Genomic DNA, 13540 nt, shown 5'->3' on the forward strand with positions numbered 1-13540 from the left:
AACGGCCCTGGCCACGATTCACCTTTTTAGCAACTCTATCTCGTCAGTGCGTGCGCCGTGCTCCGCACCGATGACCAGGGCTGTTGAGAAGTTGGCTTTTTGTTGCATCTCACAAGCCTAGTGGGTGAGCTCGAAGAGGGTATGAAACTAAATGAATGACCTGTTTTATTAAGAAAGGAAGGCTCGATGCCGTTAATTGCGGGATTTGGGTTGTTAAGGAAGGGGGAAGTAGGGAACAATTAGGTACATTGGGAGAAGTCTCGGGTTGTCGAGCCACATCTTACACTGCTCTGTAAAGCAAACTTAAAGTAAGAAAGAGTAATTGCTCATTACCATCCACCCAAGCGCAGCCATACGGCTACAAAGGAAAGCTATAGAGCTTTGTCAGAAACTTCGTAGTTAAAGAAACATTCGTCCTGGTTTGGGGTCTCGAACTTGAGACCACCGCCTTACCGGAGCAGTCACTCTACCAACTGAGCTAACCGGGATGGGTGGCTTATGGTAGGGCGATAGCGAATTGACCAAAAAGTCGAAGTGGAAAGTTGTGCAGGTCTCCTCTGTAACCGTATGACTGTGCTTGGGTTGATGGTAATGAGCAATTACCCCTTATTGATGTCTACATTGCCCCATGATGCGAGCGAGGGCCGGTAATCCATTTACGGTTCATACACATGACGGAATCCAAAGCCACCGAAAACAAGGAGCATAAGGAATGCCTTTTTTTTTCTTAATTTGTGGTTTTCATCAATGGGAGATTAATAAAAGCAGAAGAAGAAACGACCACATGCCTCCGGTGGGATCCGAACCCACGATTTCCGAATTTCTGATCCGGTGATCTACCAACTGAGCTACGGCGGCGGCTGTCCAAAAATCTTCTGCTTTCGGGCGTATTTATGTGCACTGTCACCGAATCTTGAGAGTGCTCAACAGCGACATCCTCGTGCATAGCGGTGGAAGTAGTACGTTCTGCATTACTGCGAGTGCCACGTAGGCATGTGGTCGAACGGTGAGGGCGGAAGCTGTGCGAGAACTCTATTGTGCTACCTATGGCATCAAGACTGCCAGATTAGAGGCCCTCGTTAGACTATTCAGCAGGCATGGGAATGGAAAGAGGTGCTCGTTATGAAATGCATGTCGGAAGCCAACAGACACAGAAAGCAAGGAGCATATGGAATGCCTTTTTTTTTTTTTTAGTCTATGGTTTTCATCAATGGGAGAGTGGTTTTCATCCCTCATGTATGGAACACGTTGGTATTTCTAAACCGACTTTGAATGACTTTGAATGAGAATAAAAAAGTTCGGTGATAAATGTGTTTCGACTCACGTGGCTGTTTTGCGCGATGATGTAGCTACATGTTGATTGATGGTACTTGGAGTTGGTCAGCCTTTGACGGATCGGCTTATGCGAAATTTCTGAAGAGAACGAAACCCACGCGCACTCACATACATGCACATACACACATACGCAAGCGCGAGCGAAGCCAAAACACATCGCTCCCATGAATAAATAAATAAAAATGCAGTCGATGCAGTCTTATGGGCTCAACGCTGTTAGTTGAATGTGCGACCAGAGCTGGAATGCTGTCTACTCTCTTTGATGCGGGCTGGTTAAATAGTAATATTCAAAATTCTGTCGAGCTTCATGAAGTCTGGTTTTACTTAAGACACTAAACTTATTTAGCTATTCTGTTGATCCGATGATTTCTAGAAATAGGTCTCCTGCCATTCGCCTTGTCATTTAGATTGCTGCGCTTTGTCTACATCAAGTTGACATCGTTATTTTATGTCGGACGTCATCAATGTAAATTGCTTTCTTAAATCTCTCTAACATAACCTGTGTCTTGCATTATAATGCCAGACATGATACTGTAGGTAAATAATTAAATTATAAATAAAACCCTGCAAATAAAAAAAAATGAACTTTACAGATAATAAAAGTGTACAGAGTCCATACAGAATAGTATGCCCCAACCAGCATGACGTTCGCTTTTATGCAAAGGATTAATGGCAAAGCTACATCAGCCTCTTCGCAATAACGCTAGTAGTAGTTGGAATCGGATCCCTCAAGTAATTCCATAAAAGTCTCAAAAATACGAATGACATCCGCAGACTCACTTTCCACAAAAGGTCCTTCCTTCCTTGGCATTTGCTGTGAGCATCGCTCGCTACTGGTTACAGAAACCTGGCAAACTGCGGCTTCGAATTCGCTTTGGCTCGTTGTGTTTCGAGTATCTTGCTGAAACAGTTTTTTTACGACGTGTTCGTGCTTGCATGCAGTGCTCATGTTATTCTGCTTTTGTAATTTATTATGTGGCGGGTGCACCACTGCCCACCTTACACAAACTATACACACAGTGGTTTGTGTCAGCTGCCCGAAGAAAGCACACCATGTACTCCTGTCCGCCTCAAACATGCGTATAAGTGGCAGACGTTAGCTGCTACCCTACGGTCTGCCTGAACAACCGGCTGCTGACTAAGTACGCTACACTGGGCCAGAGGCAGGTCGTCAAATCTATTCGCCGAGTCAGCCGGAGCTTATGCGTAGCATGGAACTTGACTTACGGCTGTTAAGAGGCCTTCTTCTAACCAGACTGTGAAAATACTCGAGCTCAAAAGCATAGATCCGTATCGACGCTCATTCTGACTCTTCCTCCACGCTCCGCAGCCCTATAGCCCTGAATAGCAGGTAAAAAAAAAAGTATTCTTCAGGAAATGCACTATGCCTTTCTTATCGCAAGTTCTTTATTGCAAGTTTTTTCTCTTTCTAATGGCTAACAACATGATGAGAATCTTCACTGAATATTTAGACGGACTTTTTGTAAGGAAACTTGTAGCAGTCGGCGTGAATAGACAAAAATGTCTGTGAGCGGAAACCTAGTTGGGCTTTGCCACAGTGCTGCACCGCATTGTAAGAAAGCTTGAGGAAAAACACAGCGCACTCTTAAGACACGGACAAAGAAAGGCAAGACGATACAGCGCTGACTTCAACTGATTATTTTATTGTGGAGCAACATATATATATACGTTGGAAAAGTGGGCGGGAAGACATGAGTAACATCTGCTGTGTTTGCACGCGACCGAAAGATAACAAACTGCAATTGAAAATAACATGAGGGCAAGAGTGACCCTTGGAGGGAACAAAAAATGAAAACTAGACAAGATAAAGAGACAAGTGGAGGGGCGAGTAAACGGATCACGCTTAAAAGGATGACGCTTAGAAGGATGACGCTTAGAAGGATGACGCTTAGAAGGATGACGCAAGCAGGCAGTACAAGAGACAAAAAACACTAGGAGATGACAAGGGAACAAAATGCACTAAAAGGCCAAAAAGACCATTAAAAAATTTTTAAAACCGATAAAAGAACCAAAAGGGACGTTAAAAGCAGAAGACAGATAACAACCTTGTCCAAAAGGTAAAAGAGGCTAAAAGACGAATTTCGGAATCCTACAGATTAAAATTGCTCTATGCCTGGCTCAAATAATCTAACTCACGTTTCGTTAGCGCTATCGAGGGTGTGCTAACACAATCTTCACCTAGCTTTAGAATGTGGGCGGCTTCTATAATTTCGCGTGTGGATTGATGCGCGTTTCTCGCGATGACCTAGCAGTCATGAAGGAAAGGCTCGCAGGAACCGGAGGGACACTTTAAACAGTGAACACCCAAGTTTTTCTTGACGGTGTTAGAGACAGTATTTGAGTGCTCCATAAGACGCTCATTGAGGCAACGTCCGGTTTGCCCCACGTAGGCCTTGCCGCAGCTCAAGGCTATCTTGTAAACTACACCAACCTCGCAAGGAACGAAGGGTGCACGGTGCCTAACAAGGCAGGCTGGCTCTCTCACAGCCGGGGCATTCACTCTGCGACAGAGCTTGGATAGCTTGTCGGGCGCCGAGAACACTACTCGGACACCTGCCTTTTGTCCAATTCTTTTGAGCCTGTGAGAGAGACCATGCAGGTACGGCACCACAGCGACTTTGTGTTGGTGGTCTGGGGCAGCACTCACTTGGCTTCCTTTGAGTTTCCCCAAGAGGGAGCCGGCTACTGAGATCAGAAGGTGCTCGGGGTAGCCAGCTTTTATCAGCCTCCGATTCTGCTCTTTCAGACTATGGTCCATCGAGTGGACACAGGACTTCATTAAGGCATTTGTGAAACAGAGGTTCACAATGCCCCTCTTCACGATCTTGGAGTGAGCTGAACTGTAAGGCAACAAGGACTTGCCCCCTCTTGGCTCATACAACCAACACAGGTGATTTTGTGCCGTCGTTAGCCTCAAGTCGAGAAAGCGTAAAGACCCATTCACGGGTACCTCATGGGTCAAAACGAGGGGCGAGAGGTACCGTTCAAACACTTGGAGCACTTCTGAAACTGAGCTAAGAAAAGTACGTTCATTACTGGCCAATAGGATTAGGTAATCGTCCACGAACCTGAAAACCTTCACGGCTGCTGACGAACAGAGCTGCTCTTTTATCAGTCGGTCATGATGGGCGAGGTAGATATCGCTTAAGATTGGAGCAATGCATGAGCCGATGCATACTCCGCTCTTTTGAATAAAATGACATTCACCCCAGGTAATGAAAGTGGAGCTAAGATAAACGGTCAACAATTCTAAGAAGCCGCCCACAGACATGCCGCAAGAATTCTGAAAAGTGACGGATCCGAATGAGTCAATACAACTTTCAACGCACAAAAGAAGCTTGTCATGTGGAAGTGAGTAATAGAGGTCCTTAATGTCAACCGAAAAAGGCATGAGAGAGCCACTGCCTGCTTTGAGAAATTCAAAAACTTGTCTCGAATCCTTCAAAAGGAAAGGATCATTGATTGTCAAAACCTTGAGCTTAATTTGAAGAAATGACCCCAGGGATTTTTGCCACGTTCCCTTTTCAGTAACGATTGCCCTCAATGGGCAGTCAACTTTGTGTGTCTTTGCTGAGAAAAATACGTCTAGGCTCTTCTTATCTGCAGCATCTATGTTTGCAACCAGTCTGTCAAGATTTAGGCGCTTGCAAACCTGCTTAGCCTTTGATTTCACCCTAGAAAGGGAAACCTTATCGCGCCGTACGAAAACAGATGTTAGAGCTTCAGCAGCTTTTTTACCAAAAAGATCTTTGGGTAGGACAAGAAAGCCATCCTCCTTATCTGCAACTAGTTGCAGATAAGGAGGATGGCTTTCTTGTCCTACCCAAAGATCTTTTTGGTAAAAAAGCTGCTGAAGCTCTAACATCTGTTTTCGTACGGCGCGATAAGGTTTCCCTTTCTAGGGTGAAATCAAAGGCTAAGCAGGTTTGCAAGCGCCTAAATCTTGACAGACTGGTTGCAAACATAGATGCTGCAGATAAGAAGAGCCTAGACGTATTTTTCTCAGCAAAGACACACAAAGTTGACTGCCCATTGAGGGCAATCGTTACTGAAAAGGGAACGTGGCAAAAATCCCTGGGGTCATTTCTTCAAATTAAGCTCAAGGTTTTGACAATCAATGATCCTTTCCTTTTGAAGGATTCGAGACAAGTTTTTGAATTTCTCAAAGCAGGCAGTGGCTCTCTCATGCCTTTTTCGGTTGACATTAAGGACCTCTATTACTCACTTCCACATGACAAGCTTCTTTTGTGCGTTGAAAGTTGTATTGACTCATTCGGATCCGTCACTTTTCAGAATTCTTGCGGCATGTCTGTGGGCGGCTTCTTAGAATTGTTGACCGTTTATCTTAGCTCCACTTTCATTACCTGGGGTGAATGTCATTTTATTCAAAAGAGCGGAGTATGCATCGGCTCATGCATTGCTCCAATCTTAAGCGATATCTACCTCGCCCATCATGACCGACTGATAAAAGAGCAGCTCTGTTCGTCAGCAGCCGTGAAGGTTTTCAGGTTCGTGGACGATTACCTAATCCTATTGGCCAGTAATGAACGTACTTTTCTTAGCTCAGTTTCAGAAGTGCTCCAAGTGTTTGAACGGTACCTCTCGCCCCTCGTTTTGACCCATGAGGTACCCGTGAATGGGTCTTTACGCTTTCTCGACTTGAGGCTAACGACGGCACAAAATCACCTGTGTTGGTTGTATGAGCCAAGAGGGGGCAAGTCCTTGTTGCCTTACAGTTCAGCTCACTCCAAGATCGTGAAGAGGGGCATTGTGAACCTCTGTTTCACAAATGCCTTAATGAAGTCCTGTGTCCACTCGATGGACCATAGTCTGAAAGAGCAGAATCGGAGGCTGATAAAAGCTGGCTACCCCGAGCACCTTCTGATCTCAGTAGCCGGCTCCCTCTTGGGGAAACTCAAAGGAAGCCAAGTGAGTGCTGCCCCAGACCACCAACACAAAGTCGCTGTGGTGCCGTACCTGCATGGTCTCTCTCACAGGCTCAAAAGAATTGGACAAAAGGCAGGTGTCCGAGTAGTGTTCTCGGCGCCCGACAAGCTATCCAAGCTCTGTCGCAGAGTGAATGCCCCGGCTGTGAGAGAGTCAGCCTGCCTTGTTAGGCACCGTGCACCCTTCGTTCCTTGCGAGGTTGGTGTAGTTTACAAGATAGCCTTGAGCTGCGGCAAGGCCTACGTGGGGCAAACCGGACGTTGCCTCAATGAGCGTCTTATGGAGCACTCAAATACTGTCTCTAACACCGTCAAGAAAAACTTGGGTGTTCACTGTTTAAAGTGTCCCTCCGGTTCCTGCGAGCCTTTCCTTCATGACTGCTCGGTCATCGCGAGAAACGCGCATCAATCCACACGCGAAATTATAGAAGCCGCCCACATTCTAAAGCTAGGTGAAGATTGTGTTAGCACACCCTCGATAGCGCTAACGAAACGTGAGTTAGATTATTTGAGCCAGGCATAGAGCAATTTTAATCTGTAGGATTCCGAAATTCGTCTTTTAGCCTCTTTTACCTTTTGGACAAGGTTGTTATCTGTCTTCTGCTTTTAACGTCCCTTTTGGTTCTTTTATCGGTTTTAAAAATTTTTTAATGGTCTTTTTGGCCTTTTAGTGCATTTTGTTCCCTTGTCATCTCCTAGTGTTTTTTGTCTCTTGTACTGCCTGCTTGCGTCATCCTTCTAAGCGTCATCCTTCTAAGCGTCATCCTTCTAAGCGTCATCCTTTTAAGCGTGATCCGTTTACTCGCCCCTCCACTTGTCTCTTTATCTTGTCTAGTTTTCATTTTTTGTTCCCTCCAAGGGTCACTCTTGCCCTCATGTTATTTTCAATTGCAGTTTGTTATCTTTCGGTCGCGTGCAAACACAGCAGATGTTACTCATGTCTTCCCGCCCACTTTTCCAACGTATATATATATGTTGCTCCACAATAAAATAATCAGTTGAAGTCAGCGCTGTATCGTCTTGCCTTTCTTTGTCCGTGTCTTAAGAGTGCGCTGTGTTTTTCCTCAAGATGAACTACCAACTAGCCCGCTCTTCCACCCTTGTAAGAAAGGTTTTAGCGCTGCAGGCTGAGTGAGAACAGTTATCAAGAGCGGTATTTTCACCGGCCACTTGCATGCAATCGCACGCCTGGATTTGCACCATTATTTTTAGAATGGAGCTTCATAGCAGCAACGGTATCAAAATGAAAAGACTCTTCTGGTGGCGCTCCATAACAAATAAAAATAAAGGACTAGCCGAAAGCCAAAGAGTCATGAAAACCGTGCACGTTTTAAGACCCTCGTGTTGAGAGCTCACGCGTGTCCGAAATAGGCATCGTCCATTTTTTAGTATCCTGAATGATTTTTCGCCCTTTTTTTCACACCTTTTGCTTTTTCTTTTTCGAGTGGAAAGGAAATGTTAAATGTTAATTCCATCAGTTTCTGCGGTCCATGTTACTTCATGAAATCGGCCTTGTATAACCATTAAACTAGGGGGCAATCCTAACTTGTTCGTAAAATCAAGTGGTTCGTAATATCGAGATTCGTGATATTGGGCTCCAACTGCACGCGTTGTGATGCTAAGATTCTGCGCATGCATAGTCCATAAGTACGCAGTAAGATTTTTTAAATGGTGACTGTTAGGAAATTTGGGGAATAGGGTGGGCACAGCTGGCGCAGGTCAGGGCTAAATGGGGATCAGTTGGAAATGCCTTTTTCATGCAGTTTTTTCCTGTGGTCGCACTGTTCGATAGAAGGCTAAGCATAAGAATAAGCAGAAAGGTAGGAAAAACCTGGTCGAAAATTTGCAGACCATAGTCTTATATAATTCATGCAAAATTTTATTTTTACTAACTTGGGCTTGAGTATATTAGCCTTTTTTTTCATCCTGGTTGCTTCATTGCCATTTTTCAATACTTTATTGAAAGTTCTTAAACTGAGGTGTTCGTGCAAAACAACGATTAAAAGTAGGGGTGTGCGAATATCAAATTTTTCGAATACGAATCGAATACGAATACTGGGTTCCGAATATCGAATCGAATATCGAATAATCAAGGACAGACGCGTTTAACCACTACAAAACATTAATTTGAGCACCTAAGAACATCACAGTTCAACATCAGTGATGAAATGAGCACAAACGGTGTGTGTGGCTGCACAAAAAGTATCAAAGTCTCGAACATTGTTCTTAGAAGAGTGGAAATATCAGAGAAGATGGCTAGTACACAGTATTGATCAAGGCTAGCTTGCCATAAACACAAAAGCACGTTGCTGGGATGAACATAAAAGGTTGTCGTGAAGGAAAACCGGCTGCTCCACATGGTCAGGCAGAAGTAGGTCCCTTCTAGCTGAAACGGCTTCTCCAGCCACGAAAAATGCCCTCTCAATTGGCACTGAACTGGCACGTATTTCGACGTATTTCGTGTACAGCTCTGACTATACCAGCTCGCAGGTATAGCCACAAAGAAACTCACCAGCGCAGTCAGCTACTGCATGGCCCAACGTTACGCATTGCTATGGTCGCCGCCATGTTGTTATGTCTCTGTCGATAGGACTTGCGGACCGAAATAAACGTCGGTGCTCGCAATAGAATATTCTGCTAGATACGAATATTCGCGTCCTGTCGAATATTCGAAGGAACACGAATACTTGGATTTCGAATCGAATACTAAAAATATGATATTCGAATTATATTCGAAAATTTCGAATATTCGCACACCCCTAATTAAAAGGTGTTCCATCTGGCGAGATTCTCGCCATCTTCACAAGCGAAGACAAATTTTACCGAAAACTGGACAGAAAGCTGTTGTGTCCGCACTTATTGTAGATCGCTGTTTAGGGAAACATTATAAGCGTAGCATACGGTCTGTCGCTGAGTAAACTTTCCGGCGGACGACGCGGACATCCGAGGTTCACTCCAGCTTTTAGAAGTCGAGGACTCGTCGCTCATTTAGCTGCTTAGGAAAGGGAAGAGCTGGTGAGACGGTGCCTCAGACGCTTCCGACATAATACTGGCGAGCAAGTAATCACACACGAAGCATCAGATGCCGCGTTGAAAAAGCAAGTGGTAGCTTTTTATTCGAGCTGCTTAACACACGATGGTGGACGGTCGAGATCGGGAAAAGCGGTAAACAACATGAAAAGAGTTTGGCGGTTCAACGCCACAGAATTCAGCGACTGTCTGCGCAATGGAGTCACGTTGGGTTACCATGATCGTTAGGGAAACTAACAAAAGCCACTCAAGAAAGAAAAAAAGACTAAAAATAGCATCCCAAAATAACCCAACTTTCGTGAAAGGCGCCCGACGTCTGCAGGCGCACGAAGTTAAGGGAATCGGGCGTACAGACTTTACTGTACAGTCACTTCACTTTCAACGCACCAACAATGTTTAGCTTCCTGGTTACTTTGCAAATTGCGCCTGCCGGTTTCCTGTCTCCCTGCAGAAAAAAGAAGCGTAACTTTTCAAATATGAAAAAGAAACAAAAAGTGTCTCAGTTTTCTGAAAGAACCCCAGGACTAAGCCACAGCACAGACTGACCGAAAATGGAACCGTCGCGTTGTATTATAACTAACCTGACACAAGCGTATGCATGCATAGGCGGCGAGGTCTCTGCAGCGTCTAAGAACACTCGACCTACTTGCAGTCACGTTGTACCGCGTTGCACTCTCTTGTTGCTTCGTGCATTTTGCGACCGCGTCCATTCACAATGTAAATTCGCCCGCTTGAAGTAAAAAGCATCCACGTACTATTCTTGATGAGAAAGCAAAAGCAAGACCAAACGAGGCGGGCGCGGCATGTCCAGTTGCTGTGTTCGTCCGTTATTGCGTCTTTCCCAAGAGTAATTAAGTGAATGACGCAACGAAGTTATCGGCTTACTACAAGTGACGCCTCAGGAGAATTCTATCTGTAATAGAAAATCGTGGCCGACCGGACAGCACAGACCTATTTTCGCGTTAAAGGGCAACTGCAGCACTTTTTGAGGATTTCGCGATATTCAAGGATTGAAATCAATATAGCCTGTAGGTAAAGCATGCCAAGGGTTTTTGCATTAGCTTTTAAAATAGTGACGTAATCGACGATTGAATTTTGCGCTTCTCCTCAATGCACCGCAGGAGTGCAGAGAAACTCAGCGTGACGTCACGGATGGTATGTTTTCAAATTACCGCTGTCATCAGCCACACCCTGCCCTGACTCGTTAGACGCTGCCAAACAACTCTCGGCAGGGTGTGCCTTCGGTGGCGCTGGTTTTTTGCCTTCAAAGCCGGCGTTTGTGCGTTGGAAATGTACTGTTAAGGACGGCATCAGCAGGAAGCAACCAACATGCACGTGACGCCTGGATGGTTCCGAGAAACGCCTGTCGACTCAACGACGCTTGCCTCAAGTCGTTCCGGATTCAGCACGAGGATAGGGTAGCCTCCTTTGTTACGTCTCAGTGCGGGACCCCACCGGAACAAGAGGACACAAGCGACTATGGCGGATGTCAAGGGCCGTCGTCTTTGGTGGCTCTTCTGAGAATCGAGCATCGCGGCGGGCTGGCGGGGGCTTCCGCAACTTTCAAGAACGTCCTCAGGGGACAAAGGCCCACTTCCGCCCTTTTCATGGTCTCGCATTCCGACCCTTCGTGAGTGATGTCTTCTGACGGACAGGTGTTGACAGCCCGGGGAACCTTCGGCGCGTCCGAGAACCTTGCATGCTGGAATCAACTTTACCTCGAAGGCATCCTTGTCTCCCCGGCTCAACGCGTGACGTGACGTGCGTGACGAGTGTCCACAGGTGCGGGGGCGGAGGTTTGTGCGCGCGAGTGAGAGTTTCTGGCCTCTCCTAGCCTGGAGTTGACGTCATCACCCTAGGGAAGACGGATCGCATAAAACTCGGCGACGAAAGCAGTCGCAGACACTTCTTCCTGTTCCGGACTCTTGTATATATGTAGTCACAGTCGCATTTTCTGTTGTAATTATGTAAATAAATTCAAGACTTCTTTCGCCACCTTCTAACTCCGTCGCTCAGCGGCATTCCTGTCCTTGGCCTGGAGGTGGGAACGGGCGTCGAGCTGACCGTGGATCCGTCGAGCCGCGACCCCGAACCTCGTCCTCAACAGTACCGCTACCTTCGATGACGTCATAATGCGCCCCCACTTGCCGTTGTGCACGGCGGAGAAGCCTGAAACGCGCCCGGATTTTAATCGGCGATTACTTAACTATTTAAAGTGCTAGCCCAAAAATACTTCGCATGCTTTACCTGCAAAGTTTCACACATTCGACCCGCTTAAGCTCGTTGATACCTAAAACCTATACAGTTTCCCTTTAAAGAGTTTAAGGTTGATGCAAGCAACAGATGGGATTAGCTTTGCAGATTCTGCCGGCAATTTTTCCATCGTAGCAACACTTAAGACCCGACTGAGCTACATCACTAAACATACAATCACCCATAATAGTCCATACCCAACTCCTACTGCACCATCTTCTATGCAGATCTGAGCACTGGAGGAACTTAAAAAGAAGGCGAGAAGCCTCCTTTCTACGTGACTGGTTTCCGCGCGGGTAGACAATGTCCTGAAGTAAACTGTGAGGGGCATTGAAGGAAGGTATGTGATCACTCATGTTGCTACCTTTAATTGTGAAGAAAGGCAGAAAGAGCTTCACTTCGCATTATTTCAATCTGTCTTATGCACAGCGGTGGAAAGCAAATAAACTGTGGCCCTCGGCACTAAGCATGCGATCTCGATGCGAGCGCACGTAGACCTCAAGTGCTTACGCGTCTTCATAAAGTATGGTGCTGTGTGCACAGAGGCCATAACGACAGAGGTTTTCGATGATTTCTTGCTTGCCTACAGCGTCTGGAAGAAGTGAAGCAGAAAGAAGCCTAAAAGTGACCAAGAAAGGCTCGCATAGTCCAGCACAGGCACGGAATAAGCCAAGCAAGCATCCAGTCTTATGCGTCCGGATGATGTCCTCGCATGACGCGCTGCGAGACCGTTGGTCTTTCCCGGAAAGACCTCATTTCGGGAAGACATTCATTAAACAAAAAGTGGCGGTGTCGCCTTTCCTTCCCCCACAGTAGAGAGAGAGAGAGTGTGTGTGTGTGTGGGGGGGGGGGGGGGGGGGGCAGTTTCTGGGCAGACAAGGAATGGACGAAAGTACGGCAGAGCATTCTCGGTATACAGGGGAAAGACACGTGCGCCTCGCAAGGCGGTGAAAGCCACTGTTGTTCGCGTCGCCGCTGACGCTACTGGCATAATCGCGCGACTTCCTGCGGCTGATCACCCGTATCGTTTGTCACACAACATTGGGCGGCGGTGACAGCCAATCACAGGCGGCCGTCGGCAATCGCCAAACGAGCTATCGATCTGCAGCAGCCCGGACAAGGAAGAACCCTCAGCCCGCTTTCTTTTCCTCACAAACTTGTCCCCTCGTTCTATCCCTCCTCCTCCCCCCCTTCGGATTGAAAGGACGATGCCTCGTGTAACACCGGAGTCCCGTCTCCCACGATACGGCGGCCAATAATCTTCGTCCGACCATCGTCTTATCGACCGTCCCAGCGGCGCCTATCCTCTGCGCGATCTGTCTTATGCTCGTCAGTTGTTCGGTCGCCCTAGAGATGGCGCGAGGATAGCTGGCAAGCGACGAACATCCGTGGCCTCAGCTGCCGCGCGAAGTACGCCTAGCTCATGTAGAGGCGGCCGCTGGTCATGAAGAACACCGTCCTGTTACTTCTTCGCACTTTTTTTTTGTTTTTGTCTCAGAAGAAAAGTTCCCATCCCATCGCGTACTGAAGTTAAGAATGCGACAGTCTGTCATGTATCTTTTGAAGGAATTTAGTGCTTTGGGTGTATTCGAGCGAAATCCTACCTTGGCAGGTTTGGGTCAAGCTGCGACAGCGACGTTTCCAGACACGTGGAGCTGGAAAGCATGTGACACTTAGAAGATATGTGTGCGGTGACTCTATCTAGCCGTGTAGGAAGCGACATACAACGAGCTCGATGGCAGTTTCACCACGCACAGGAAAACATTGACCCTTACTGTTAACGAAAATATCTAGACCTAGTGCGCACAGTCCTGTCCGCCTGCTCAGTATTGTGTTAAGAGAAGGCGAAAGACAGCAATGATGAGATGGTCGTGGCGATGGAGACCAACATGACGCGCAAAAGTATAAGCAGTACAATATCCTTTTCCAATTTTAAGCAGGTCATTTCATTATAA

General features: G+C 46.6%; 1 protein-coding gene across 1 annotated transcript in view; it reads left to right on the forward strand.

Moving 5' to 3' along the window:
* The window catches only part of nolo (ADAMTS-like no long nerve cord), a 294779-nt gene that overhangs the window by 89776 nt on the left and 191463 nt on the right, over positions 1-13540 (forward strand). The window lies entirely within an intron of this gene.

Source organism: Amblyomma mixtum, chromosome 5 (assembly GCF_055824585.1).
Source record: "Amblyomma mixtum isolate Tamu chromosome 5, ASM5582458v1, whole genome shotgun sequence".
Lineage (NCBI taxonomy): Eukaryota > Metazoa > Arthropoda > Arachnida > Ixodida > Ixodidae > Amblyomma > Amblyomma mixtum.